The sequence below is a fragment of the Neofelis nebulosa genome, chromosome 2 (assembly GCF_028018385.1).
Source record: "Neofelis nebulosa isolate mNeoNeb1 chromosome 2, mNeoNeb1.pri, whole genome shotgun sequence".
In the NCBI taxonomy this organism is placed as follows: Eukaryota; Metazoa; Chordata; class Mammalia; order Carnivora; family Felidae; genus Neofelis; species Neofelis nebulosa.
Genome location: NC_080783.1, coordinates 72724714 through 72737546, shown reverse-complemented (window position 1 = coordinate 72737546; position 12833 = coordinate 72724714). Strand labels below are relative to the sequence as shown.

The 12833-nt window shown below is 39.4% G+C and overlaps 1 protein-coding gene across 15 annotated transcripts in view; it reads left to right on the top strand.

The window, feature by feature from the left end:
* The first annotated feature begins 1734 nt into the window (after positions 1-1734).
* Positions 1735-12833, top strand: part of MARCHF7 (membrane associated ring-CH-type finger 7) — a 61074-nt gene continuing 49975 nt past the window's right edge. For 8 of the 15 annotated variants that reach the window (XR_009251494.1, XR_009251519.1, XR_009251490.1 and 5 more), the window contains exon 1: positions 1735-1900. The gene's annotated coding sequence lies outside the window, so the exon portion shown is untranslated. The remainder of the gene's footprint in view (positions 1901-12833) is intronic. The other 7 variants (XM_058694641.1, XM_058694613.1, XM_058694623.1 and 4 more) reach the window with 3 other exon arrangements.

Genomic DNA, 12833 nt, shown 5'->3' with positions numbered 1-12833 from the left:
ATTTAATATTTTCAACAGCTCTGTGGGGTACAGGTATTGTTATTAATCCCATTTTACAGGAAACAGGCTTATCAAGGTTAAAGAATTGCTGGGGCCCCTGGGTGGCTCAGTTGGTTGGGCAATAGACTTCAGCTCAGGTCATGATCTCAGGGTTTGTGAGTCTGAGCCCCGCATCGCGCTCTGTGCTGACAGCTCAGAACCTGGAGCCTGCTTCCAATTCTGTGTCTCCCTCTCTCTGACCCTCTCCCACTCACGCTCTCTTTCTCTCAAAAATAAGTAAGTCCTAAATAAAATTTTAAAAAAATTGCTCAACACAACAAAGGTAGTAATATAGAGGCAGAACTAGGATATGAACTCATGCAATCTGGTGCTTCACATGTGCATATCCATAACTACATTGCTAGTAGTATACTCAACCTGGCTGCAAAAAAAAAAAAAAAATGTGTTTTCTAAAAAGGGCAAGTTAATTTCCTCTAATATGTTCACTTTATCCCATACCACATGCTTAATCTTTAACTCAAATCCTAAAAAGCTAGACTGGCATTTATATGACAATTTTAAATAATAAACTTTGAATCTTTAAAATTTAAAATATTTTACAATTTATAATAGTGAACGAAGCATGGATAGTCTGTTAGTCTCCCAGAGTGAAATGGGGATGAGAAGTGACAGTGCATTCCCTTCAGATGAAATGACAAAGATATTCATAGAAACCTCATACTTCATTTATTGGAATTATTTGAATACAATGCATCGCTTAAAACCTAATAAAACAGTCACTTTAACAGATGCCGTTGAGTAAGTCTACAAGTCTCAGTAACTTATCTTTACCGTTAAAGAACTTTTATGTTTGATACATTATTCAAAATAAGTACAATATCACCTGAATCCACGTAATGTAATCTAAATCCACATCAATTGCAGTTTTCTCTTACTCCTTTTTATTTTTTACTAATCATTTACATACTAAGCTTACCACATTACAGGGTTTTTAAATGTTTCGCCTAATTTTCACAGGACCATTTACCTTAAAATTTTCCTCCAAGTGAATTTTTACTGCAAAATCTGTAGCTACACTATCAAAGATCAGTATCACGATTTTAGGAGACACGACTGTAAAAGTACACCACCACCAAGGCTGAATGACCACCAGCAAGAAACGGTCCTGGGCAACTGGCTCCTACCCTGAAAGGTGAGGGCTCTCAGACCACGGGCAGGACCGGCAGAGAGTGGGAGGAGGGGAGGTCGGGAGAGGCAGTGCTTGATTCAAGTCAATAAACATTCACTGCGCCACTTACCAAGCGCCAAAAAAAAAAAAAAAAAAAAAAGGAACTGGGCGGTATTTCGAGCAGTGGGTCCAACTGGTTTGCCAGAGGCGGCAAGAGCCGATGGCGTGGACTCGGGCGCCGGGGCCGGCAAGGCTGAATTAGAGCCTCTAGCCAAGTAAGCGAGGCGGCAACTAGGGCTGGGCCTCCAGCACCCCCTCTCCCGGCGTCCGCACCCTTGCCGGCCCAGCCGCCAGCCCGCCGGCCCACCAGCCGCAGCTGCTTACCGGTGGCGCCTTGCTGCCTCCCTGGGGGCAGCCCTTCAACGGTTGCCGCAGTCAGAGCACCACCCCGCGGTAGGGTACGTCGAGCCCGCCCGCAGCTCTCGGGTCCCCCGCAGCGCCGCCCCTCTCGCGAGATGTCGGCGGAGTCCGTGAAGTGGGGGGGAAGAGAAGGGAGGGGCTTTTAACGGTGGCGGCTGGTTCTGCGCCGGATCTGAGAGAGGGGCGGTCGCCATTGTGCTTCTCTGCGGACTGCTTTGCCTCAGTTAGAGGCCTAGAACTCCGAGGAGGAAGGCAGTGCTGCGGTCGTTGCGAGAGAGACACGCCTTATTCGTTGCCAGCTCGGGAGCAGGGGTAATAAGCTGCGGCGCACGGGCTTTTCTCTTTCTGGGAGTTGGTTCTAACCTAGGCCGCGTGGGGGAGGGGAGAAAACGAAGTACAGGCTTGGGGACGCGGAGGCTGCTTCCTCCGTCTTTACTTGGGGCGGAGGATCGTGATACGGAGTCACGGGTACGAAGGGAGACTGGGCGCAGGCCTCTGCCGGTGGCCTTTCATCTCGTGGTGGAGTTTGTGACGGGTGGAGGGGCAGATTGTACGTCTTCCCTAAGGACGTGTTGTTGGCAAGGGCTGGGGGTTTCGGCCCTATCTTGGCCTTTGGAGGCCTGCTCTTGACTCGGGGTAAGGAGGGTCCTCCAGAGCCCTGCGGGCCGGGCGTGTCACGAGTGAAGTATTTAAGGAGCGCGGTGTGGAAGGCGGGGGAGTTTGGGCCTCTGCCAACCCGGTCTCGAATTGAAGGGACTTTGCTAAGCCCCTTAAGTTGCGGTGGCGCTTTGCTCGTTGATCGCCCTGTTTCTTGAATATCGTGATACTTTGAGAGTTGCTTTGTGTTGTGATAAATTTGTATGTTCTTCGAGTTGAAATAGTTGGTGGTATGTATAAAAAACGAACCTATTGGTAGAAGAAGTAAAAATATGGAAGGCACGATTTGTAGAATATTCCCTCATTTTGATGGAACTGCGTAGTGAAGATGAACATGTACAAACACACACCATAAAATACTACAATTATTTTTTTTCGTACGTACACAGATAGATAGTAATATACGGGGGAAATCTACCCTGGTAATGGATTCCTCACTAGTGTCGTTTGGCACTATTGAGAGTAAATGTGCCAAAGTGAAATTGAATTTAGTAAGGTGTCTTTTGTTTTTTGTAGGACTTTTATTTATTTTTACTTAAACCTCCCCTTCCTCCCTTTCTGTTTACAACTAAGAGGTAAGGTTAAAAATGAATTTTTGTTTTAAAAACCAAACAGTATGTTGTTAACAAGGCAGACAAAAAGTGTAACGAGATTTTTTTGGTGAAGATAAAGATTTTGTTTCAGAAATGAGGTCAGTATTTCCTTTACAGGTCTACAGCCTTTTGTGAAACAGTTGTGGTCCGAAGACCTGGATTTGAGTCTTAATTTTGCCGATTTTAAATCTCTTCAGATTTCCTTGAAAACGGCAGTTTTCCTAGAGTTGATGTGAGGACCAAAGTGGATGAGGTCGCCTGTAGTAGTCAACACCTAGGGGACATAATACTCTCAAAGTGAATTTTTAATGTATATAAAAGCAATTGGAATTGATTCAAGTCCAGTTTATATTCCAGTCAGAATAACCTTAAAATATTACTCTGCCTGTAATTTCTCCTTCCCCCCAGTAACCTGTATTTATATAAATTCTATAATACAAATGTTTTTATTTTTTTAATTTACATCCAAATTAGCATATAGTGCAACAGTGATTTCAGGAGTAGATTCCTTAGTGCCCCTTACCCATTTAGCCCATCCCCCTGTCCTGTAACCCCTCCAGCAACCCTCTGTTCTCCATATTTGAGTCTCTCCTGTTTTGTCCCCCTCCCTGTTTTTATATTATTTTTGCTTCCCTTCCCTTATGTTCATCTGTTCTGTGTCTTAAAGTCCTCATATGAGTGAAGGCATGTATTTGTCTTTCTCTAATTTCGCTTAGCATACCCTCTAGTTCCATCCATGTAGTTGCAAATGGCTGCAAGTGTTTTTAGATAAGAACTTTTTACAGCTTTTCCTTTGCTTTAAATGATGCCTCAGATGTCAGCCTGTGGATATGCATAGTCTTGGCTTTTCTCAAAGTTGCACACAGGGTCAGATGTCTTGAATAAGAATGATTAAAAATTCCTACTTAAATACAAGTGATTACTCTTTCTGCTATACTGGTAAGAGTGCTTATTTTCCAAGATAAAGTACAAAGATTCCCTTATATAGATAGACTTGCACATATGTTCTACATGAAGATGTCAGGTAATCAAGTGAGACCTCATTCGTGGCTCACATGCAGCCAATCTTTAATGAGCTCTATATCCATTTTACACAACTCTTCATCTGGCTTATGTTCAAGAGTTGCCCACATTTTAATACTATGTTTTAGGAAAATGGTAGTGCAGAATTATCAAATTATGTAAAACATTTTTTTGATAACTTACTGCATTCCAGCTACTAGACCAGGGCTTCACATTATGAGAATGAGCTGGACACCTCATCTGCCCTCTACAACTCACAGTTTAGTCATGAGACTAGTGTATAAACAACTACTGCTATTATCTTAGTGTAGGTACATAGTAGTACTGTGGGAGGACAGAAGAGGGGTGCTTAATCTTTGGGGAAATTTGTACAGAAAGTATTGCTTGAACTGAGATGTGGAGAAGACTATAGGAGTTTGATAAGGAAACTGCAAAGTCATGGTATCCCATTTTGTTTTAGGAATGGACAGTTTGTTCCCATAGCTGCAACGAATTGAATGGAAGATGACTTGAAAAACCTCTACTGTTTGAGAAAGTGCTCTGTGTCTTTGGAAATGGAGAGCTATTATGTCCCTAAGACCAATAAAAGTAATTTTTAAGATTGCCTTTACTGACAGCATCTTTTCTGTTACTGCAGATAATTGTCAGTAATAAAGAACAGTGGGAAATGCTTAAGTGGAAGGCAGTGAAATGTTTGCATCAAACCTTATTTTTAACCAGAAAATTAAACTTAACTAATTAACTTTTAACTCCTAAATAACAGATTAACAACTGATCCCATTAGGATTACAATGTGAAATGAGTAAGATTTTGAATTACTTGTAACATCTATTGAATTCACTAAAGCAAAATTCTGTTATAGTGAAATAATTTATCTCCTCACAAATCATTATTTTATAGAAATACTGTCTTTAAAAAGTTGCTGATAGTAAGATGAACCCAAGAGCAAGGGATAAAATTATAATTTGAGAGTTGGCTGTGGTTTAATTTTCATTGATCTTAACTTTTCTATTCTGGTCTGAAGTCATGCGATCGATCAAAGCTGGTTTTTCTTGCTCTCAAATATATTTCTCTGTGGCTCTACCAGTTAGACTACATAAGTTGAATACCTGGTTTTGAAATCACCTACTGTTCTCCACCTAGTTTTGTCAACAGTTTTAAAAGAGGGCAACTTCTGAACTTTAAAAGCTAGGTTCTCATCTATTATTATTGCACTATAGTATAATGTGTCTCTCACCTTCCAGGAAAAAAAAAAAAAAACTAACTAAAATGGTGGCCAGTCTAAAGATTGAAACTTGATATTTACATTTTAATTTTTTTCTTAATGTTTATTTTTGAGAGAGAGAGAGAGAGAAAGAGAAAGAGAAATATGATTGGGAGAGGGGCAGAGAGAGGGAGACACAGAATCTGAAGCAGGCTCCAGGCTCTGAGCTGTCAGCATGGAACCTCATGCAGGGCTGGAACCCAAGAACCATGAGATCATGACCTAAGCTGAAGTCGGATGCTTAATCGACTGAGCCACCTAGGTACCCCAGCAGATTAAATACATACTTTAAAGGAAAACAGATTATCTCATAAGGTAGTATATAGACTATAGTCGTTTTCTCGTGAGGATGTTAAACCTTTTTCTGATTATTTTTTAAGACGTGGGTATGTTTGTCCTAAGTATCTGTCAGCTACAAACCCAGAGGCAGTTTTTTTTTGTTTTGTTTTTTAAAGACCCAAAGAGTTCTCTGCTTTCTGATGTGACCACCCAGTGTGAATGAAATAGCTTCCACATTTCCATGTTCACTAGAACCCATAAAACACTAGGATTTCCCACTTACAAAAAAAAATTATTTTTCCCCCAGAAGCAGACTGATTAAAAGACTATACCAAATAGATGTAAATAATGGAATTATAACTATGCAATTCTGTGAGACTACTGGCTATTGAAATACATTGATATTTTGTGTGATAACTTTGGCCTTCATGCCATGAATTTATTGTGTAGTAATACTGTGCTCTTGATAATTCATTAACTTCAATTCCCCTAGATATTTAAGACAAATTCTAAATTAGACCCTGTAATAGAATCAGATTTTTCATAGAAACTGGGTACATAATGATAATTATGGCAAAATAGAAATTAGGATGAATTGTGAAGCTTTACTCTGTTGCTACATAGCAAACCACCTCAAAACCTAGTGGGTTAAAATTACTGTTTACTGTTTTACAGCCCTATGTGCCTGTTGGGCAGTTCTGGTTTTGCTGGGGTTCACTTACATACCAGTATTTAGCTGTAGGATTTCTCAGACTGGAAGGTCCTAGATGGTGTCACTCATATTTCTGACAGTTGGTATCAGTTAACATGTAGGCTCTGCTCCATGTCGTCATCTTAATGGCATGGGGGTCTCAAGACAGCATTCCAAGAGAGAGAGAGAGGAAGTTGTAAGGCTTACAGCTTTGCAAATCATATGATGTCACTTACACTACATTCTTTTAATCAAAGTAAGTCTCGCAAGACTAGCGCATATTCAAGGGATGTGGAAAATAAGAGTCTGCCTCTTCTGGGCAGACAGGCAACATGATAATGCAAGGAGGTATGTATGCATACTTGGAGGGATTTAGAGCCATGTTTTGTAATTTACCACAGGTTGCTTAGAACAGTTTAAGAATAGGCACTCTTATAGATATCTTGATTGGGATTTGCTTTAAAATAGAGAATGGTGGGGTGCCTGGCTGATTGAGTGGGTAGAGCGTAGACGGTGGGACTCTTGATCTTGGGATTATGAGTTCAAGCCCCATGTTGGGTGCAGAGATTACTTAAAGATAAAATCTTAAAGAAATAGAGGATGGTAAAACAGGCTATAAGATAGGTCAGATGTTGATAATTATTGGAGACTGTTGATTGGTATGTGGAAGTTTATTGTCTCTAGTATATGTTTGAAATTTTTTATAGTAAAAATTTTAAAGCATACTCAGGTGTTCTAAATGTTTTGTGGAGTGATTTTAACTTTATTTTCTACTTAGTAATTACTAGAATAGTACTTTAATTTTTTTTAATTTTCTTTTGTGGTTAGTAGATCCTAAAGAGGGTAGACCAGTAGTGCTGCAATTTAGGGAATTATTCTTAGGAGTTCTCTAGAGTTTATTATATTTAAAAAAGAAACATGTCTTTCATTTTTAAATAATTGCTTCCCATAATTACAAAAGGAAGAGCAGGTACATTAAGGAAATTTCGAAAACTAAATACAAAGAAGACAAAATCCAGTTAGAGATAACAGGAAAAAATGTTAATAATGCTTATTTTTCCCAATATTTATGTACATACTCCAGTGGGCAAAGTGTATTTCTTCATCCTGTAGCAGTTATCCTCCTGTAATAAATCCGCATGACACTAAAAGTCTTACTGTGTTAAAAACAAAGTTCAAGTAATGAAATAGCCAACAGAATGTCTACAAAGCTGTATGAAAATCTTTTAAAGACGATGGCATTGCTCAATAATAGGGAGTATTTGCTGAATACATATTATGTCCAGCAAAGTTCACAATATACCTTTGAAGTTGGTACTATTATTATCCCCATTTTGTAGGTAAAGAATTAAACATTAGAGAAATTAAGCTTAGAGTCGCACCAAGGACAGACCTCATAGCTTGCATTCTTAACTCTTTTTTTTTTTTTTTTTTTAATGTTTATTTCTTGAGAGAGAGCGAGTTGGGGGTGGAAGCATAGAGTGAGACAGAATCTGGAGCTCAAATAAGGGCTCAAACTCAGAATCCATGAGATCGTGACCTGAGCCAAAATTAAGAGTCAGATACTTAACCAACTGAGCCACCCAGAGGCCCCTTAACTACCATATTTCTGCAAATAGTTAGAAATTGGCTTTTATACTAAAAATTGGGCAATGCTTAATTTATTGTGCTTAGTCTCAGGTTCCTATTTATTTCTATCTTAATTAGTATCTTAATCTTGATTTCTGAAAGGAAAAGTCTTAGGTGTGGGCTGTACTTTGTTGATATAGATCAGGCTGGGGCCTTTATGTTAGTCTGGTTATTTGGTTTTTGACTACTTGGTGATTTTTTTTTTTTTTTTAATTTTTTTTAACGTTTATTTATTTTTGAGACAGAGACAGCATGAACGGGGGAGGGTCAGAGAGAGGGAGACACAGAATCTGAAACAGGCTCCAGGCTCTGAGCTGTCAGCACAGAGCCCGACGCGGGGCTCGAACTCACGGACCGCGAGATCATGACCTGAGCCAAACCAACTGAGCCACCCAGGCACCCCAAACTTGGTGATTTTTGACAGATCCTGAACAGACTGTTAACATAATCTTAAGAGTGGTGACAACGAATACATGCTATTTAAGAGATTCCTTTATAGGCAGAATCAGTGAAAAACTATAACATTATGCTATCATTTCTCTGATCTTAGGAATTAGTAAGTTTTCCAACTTTGGTAACCAAAAATCCAAGCCCTGCTTGGTAAACAATTTGTGGTAGTGCTCAAAGAAAACTTTATGTTAAGTAGGGTAATAGGTAGGACTCCTTTGGTCTTAAGTGTTTTCCTATACTGCCTGAAGCTTTTCAGTTTACTTTTTCATAGTGCCCCAAATTCTACTTATTAGACATAATTAGGGGAGGCAAGCACTTAGGCTTACCATGTAGAAGGTACAGTGAAATCAAAGGGCAGGGAGATAACCTATGTGTATGAGGAAAAGTAAGTAGATCAGTGTGTAAGTGATTTAAAATCTCTTATCACCCCAGGCTGCTGTCCTGTGTTTTCAAAACTATTTCCAATGTGCTTCTAGATCTCTTACATATATTTCAGGCTACTCATTTCTTTAAAACTCAGCTTGTGTTTTTTTTTTTGTTTTTTTTTTTTTGTCTACCACTCCCAGCTCCCTGCCAAAAAAGAAAAATATGTTTGTTTTTCATCATTCTGAATAATCTGTCTCATCCCCCCACCCCCCATAGAATTCTTTTCTATTTGATGTATTGAATATGCCTTCTATCCATTTACTTTTGGATCCTCTTTAATTTGCCTTGGAGCCAGTATGTTTCTTTCTGATAACTTGTCCTTAATTGGGGAGAAACTTGTGTGTGGGGGGGGGGTGTTTGTTTTTAGCTGATGGTATTTCAAAATCTTCAGTAGCTCCTGAGCCTGTAGTCCATAGTATTAGATTGTGCTCCCTTATTCCACAAAGGTATTAAAATTAATTACTTTCAGTATTATAAGAAATGCAGGAAGATGTTTATGAATTTATTCTTAAGACTAGGCAAAACTAGACAGAGTTTTGTTGGGTTACTAATTGTTTCATCTTTGAAAGTTCTGTTTGTCAGGAACATAATTTATGGGGTCCTAAGAGAAAAATAATATACAAATTACTAGTGGTAAAAGCTTCAAAACTATCATTTTTTTTTTTAATGTTTATTTTTGAGAGAGAGCACGTGTATGTGCACAGGGGACAGGCAGAGACAGAGGGAGACAGAATTTGTAGCAGACTCCAGACTCTGAGCTAATAGCACAGAGCCTGATGTGGGGCTTGAACCCATGAACTGGGAGATCATGACCTGAGCCAAAGTCGGACACTTAACCCACTGAGCCATCCAGGCTCCCCGAAAACCATTGTATTGTTAAAGTACGAACTCCTGAGCAGAGAACACAAGGTTGCCTTTACAGTATGGATATAACCTGTTTTATGAATTCCCTTTAGCACCCTTTCTGTTCATCTCTCCCATACCATCCCTTTCACTCTGGCACTCAGATCATTTTCTATTTTCCAGTTCTTCAACATGCTTTAGCATTTTTATGCATCCTCCTTTTTCTATTATTCTTCAGACGTTCCCTTTTCTGAAGTCTTTCTCATCTGGAACTTTTGTTTATTTCCAATCAGTGCTCCCATGGCATTTTCAGGTTTTTGTTGTTTTTAAGCAGAATTTTTAGTGAGCATAATATGTTCAGTTTAAGCATAATTTTCAGTGAGTATTGATGTAATTGCTAATTATTCTAGTTGATATCTGCTGGGCTTTCTGACTCTAATCCTTTGTCACTTTTGAAACACTTAAAGCCAGTATCTCCAATTTTTTTTTCTCTGTCCTGGTCCTTTCCTTCTGTAATTCCACCTAAACATATGGTAGACTTCCTTAGTCTTCTTTTAGTATCTTTGAAGCCCTCTCTTCTATATTTACCACCATCTGTTTTTCTATGCTTCATGCTTGATAATTTTCTTCTGGCCTATTTTCCAGTTCCCTAGTTTTTAGTTTTGCTTAGTTTACTGTTAAATGCATCAGTTTTCCACTTTGCTAACATTGGAGCCATATTCATCTGGTTCTGCCCGACTCTCTTATCTCCTAGTGGTGGGTTGATTCTTTTTTCCCTTGTATTTTTGTGTGTCTTATAACTTTTGTTTAAATGCCAAACATTGTAAGTAAAAGAAGAGACTGAAATAAATAATATTTAAGCCTGAATGTGGACATTGGACATAATACACTTTTGTCAGACAGTGTGATGGGTTGTGTTGGTTTAGTCTGTAGTTGGGTCAGGTTTGAAATTTATTATCACTTTATTTACCTTTAGAGTACTCCAGTAGTAGACTGTCACTACATAGTGCTTAGTGTGAGGCCTTGGATACTAGAGGATATAAGTTTTCTTTCAGTAGCCTCAACTTCCTTCAGGCCCTGCACATCTAGCATTAAGGGGTCTCAATTTGTTACAACTCTCTCAGCAGTAAGCTACCTTTCTTATTTGGAACAAAGCTTGGGGCAAAAGGAAGTGTACTTAGTTCTGTACATCTTTCTCTAATCTTAGGCAAGCTCTCTGTGCCTGGTCCTCAGATTTCTGTCCTTCTTGCTGCCTTCTAGAGTATAGAGTGCATGCAAAACTCTGCCATCTCCCCTACCCCACCCCAAAAGCAACTGATCTCTGCCTTGTATTGATGGAAGATCTTGGGCAAGCAGGTTTCATAGTCTTTCTGTAGTAGCTACATACAGACCACAGCCTTGTATCAGTTTAGAATCTGTGCTGGAAGTGGGTTTCATACCCTTTATTAGCAACAGCCACTCGCACCTTGTACTCCTGCAGGATCTGGAGCATGGACGAGCTTCTTCAAGTTCTCCTTTTCTTTTCTTAAACATAGGCAGGTCGTGCATTGTCATGCTGCAGAGAGTAAGACTTTCCAGTCTCCTGTCTGTCCTCATTCTTTGTTATGAGCACTCAATGGAGGCCTGTGTAAAAGACTTACCTTGTATTGAGGCTCCCAGAGTTATTAAAGTGTCTTACACTAACAAATATTTGTCTTTGTGTATTTAAGAATTTGATAAATTTTGGCTGTTACCAGCCTTTTTTTTTTTTCAATATATGAAATTTATTGTCAAATTGGTTTCCATACAACACCCAGTGCTCATCCCAAAAGGTGCCCTCCTCAATACCCATCACCCACTCTCCCCTCCCTCCCACCCCCCATCAATCCTCAGTTTGTTCTCAGTTTTTAAGAGTCTCTTATGCTTTGGCTCTCTCCCACTCTAATCTCTTTTTTTTTTTTTTTTCCTTCCCCTCCCCCATGGGTTTCCGCCAAGTTTCTCAGGATCCACGTAAGAGTGAAAGCATATGGTATCTGTCCCTCTCTGTATGGCTTATTTCACTTAGCATCACACTCTCCAGTTCCACCCACGTTGCTACAAAGGGCCATATTTCATTCTTTCTCATTGCCACGTAGTACTCCATTGTGTATATAAACCACAATTTCTTTATCCATTCATCAGTTGATGGACATTTAGGCTCTTTCCATAATTTGGCTATTGAGAGTGCTGCTATAAACATTGGGGTACAAGTGCCCCTATGCATCAGTACTCCTGTATCCCTTGGGTAAATTCCTAGCAGTGCTATTGTGTTACCAGCTTTTTTGATGGCCTCCTTTGTTTTATTTCTTTTGGAGGGGCTTACCATTCTTTGTATTTCAATTCGTCTGTTTGCCTTGTAGCCTCAGCTTTGGTGGACTCAAGAAAAATGATTTTATAGATTATCTGGCTCATTCTTGATATGTTAGGTGTTGGAATGATGGTCTCTTGTGGCTTTCCATGAAGCAGTGGGGTGACACTTAATCCCAATTTTATTTGATTAGTTTGACTTTTCTTGACAATATTCAAGCAGAGGGGTGCCTGGATATCTCAGTTGGTTAAGTGTCAGACTCTTGATTTCAGGTCAGGTCATGAACTCAAGGTTCGTGGCATCGAGCCTTGTGTCAGGCACATGCTGATATCATGGAGCCTGCTTGGGATTCTCTCTCCACCTGCCCCCTCCCCCCAAATAAATAAACTTTATTAAAAAATAAACAGAAAAGTTGGGAGACTAGTGAAATTAATATGTGTACAACCATGCCTTGTGCATATCCTGGGCTTTGATTTCTTCCACAAGAGTGGTAAAATGAAAATTTAAATTTTGGGGAATTTACAAATGCTCCCAGGGGCAGAAGTAGCTTCTGTATCTTCATATCTCTTAGAGTCCCATTTCCCCTTCATTGTTGACCTAGTAATTCCTTATTTTGTCAACCTTTCATTGCTCTTAAGAGGATGCTCTTTATATTTCAGTCTAATATTTTTCATTGTTTTGAGGGAAGATTGCTTTGAATAATCTATCAAGAACGTATGATTCTCTTCCATAGCATTTTGTATATTTTTGGTATTTGTATTTTATTGGAGTTATTTATGTATTTATTTATTTTTATTCTATTCACTCCCTGTACCCCTTAAGTATGAGTTCAGGAGATAGTTTTTTTTTATATTTTGAGAATTTAGCACCCCACCTGGCATATTGAAAGTACTCAGGGAAAAAAAAGTACTCTAAAAAAAAATTCTTTTTTTACATTTATTTTTGAGAGACAGAGCACAAGTGGGGGAGGGGCAGAGAGGAGACAGAATCTGAAGCAGGCTCCAGGCTCTGAGCTGTTAGCACAGAGCCCAACCTGGGGCCTGAACTCAAAAACTGTGAGATCA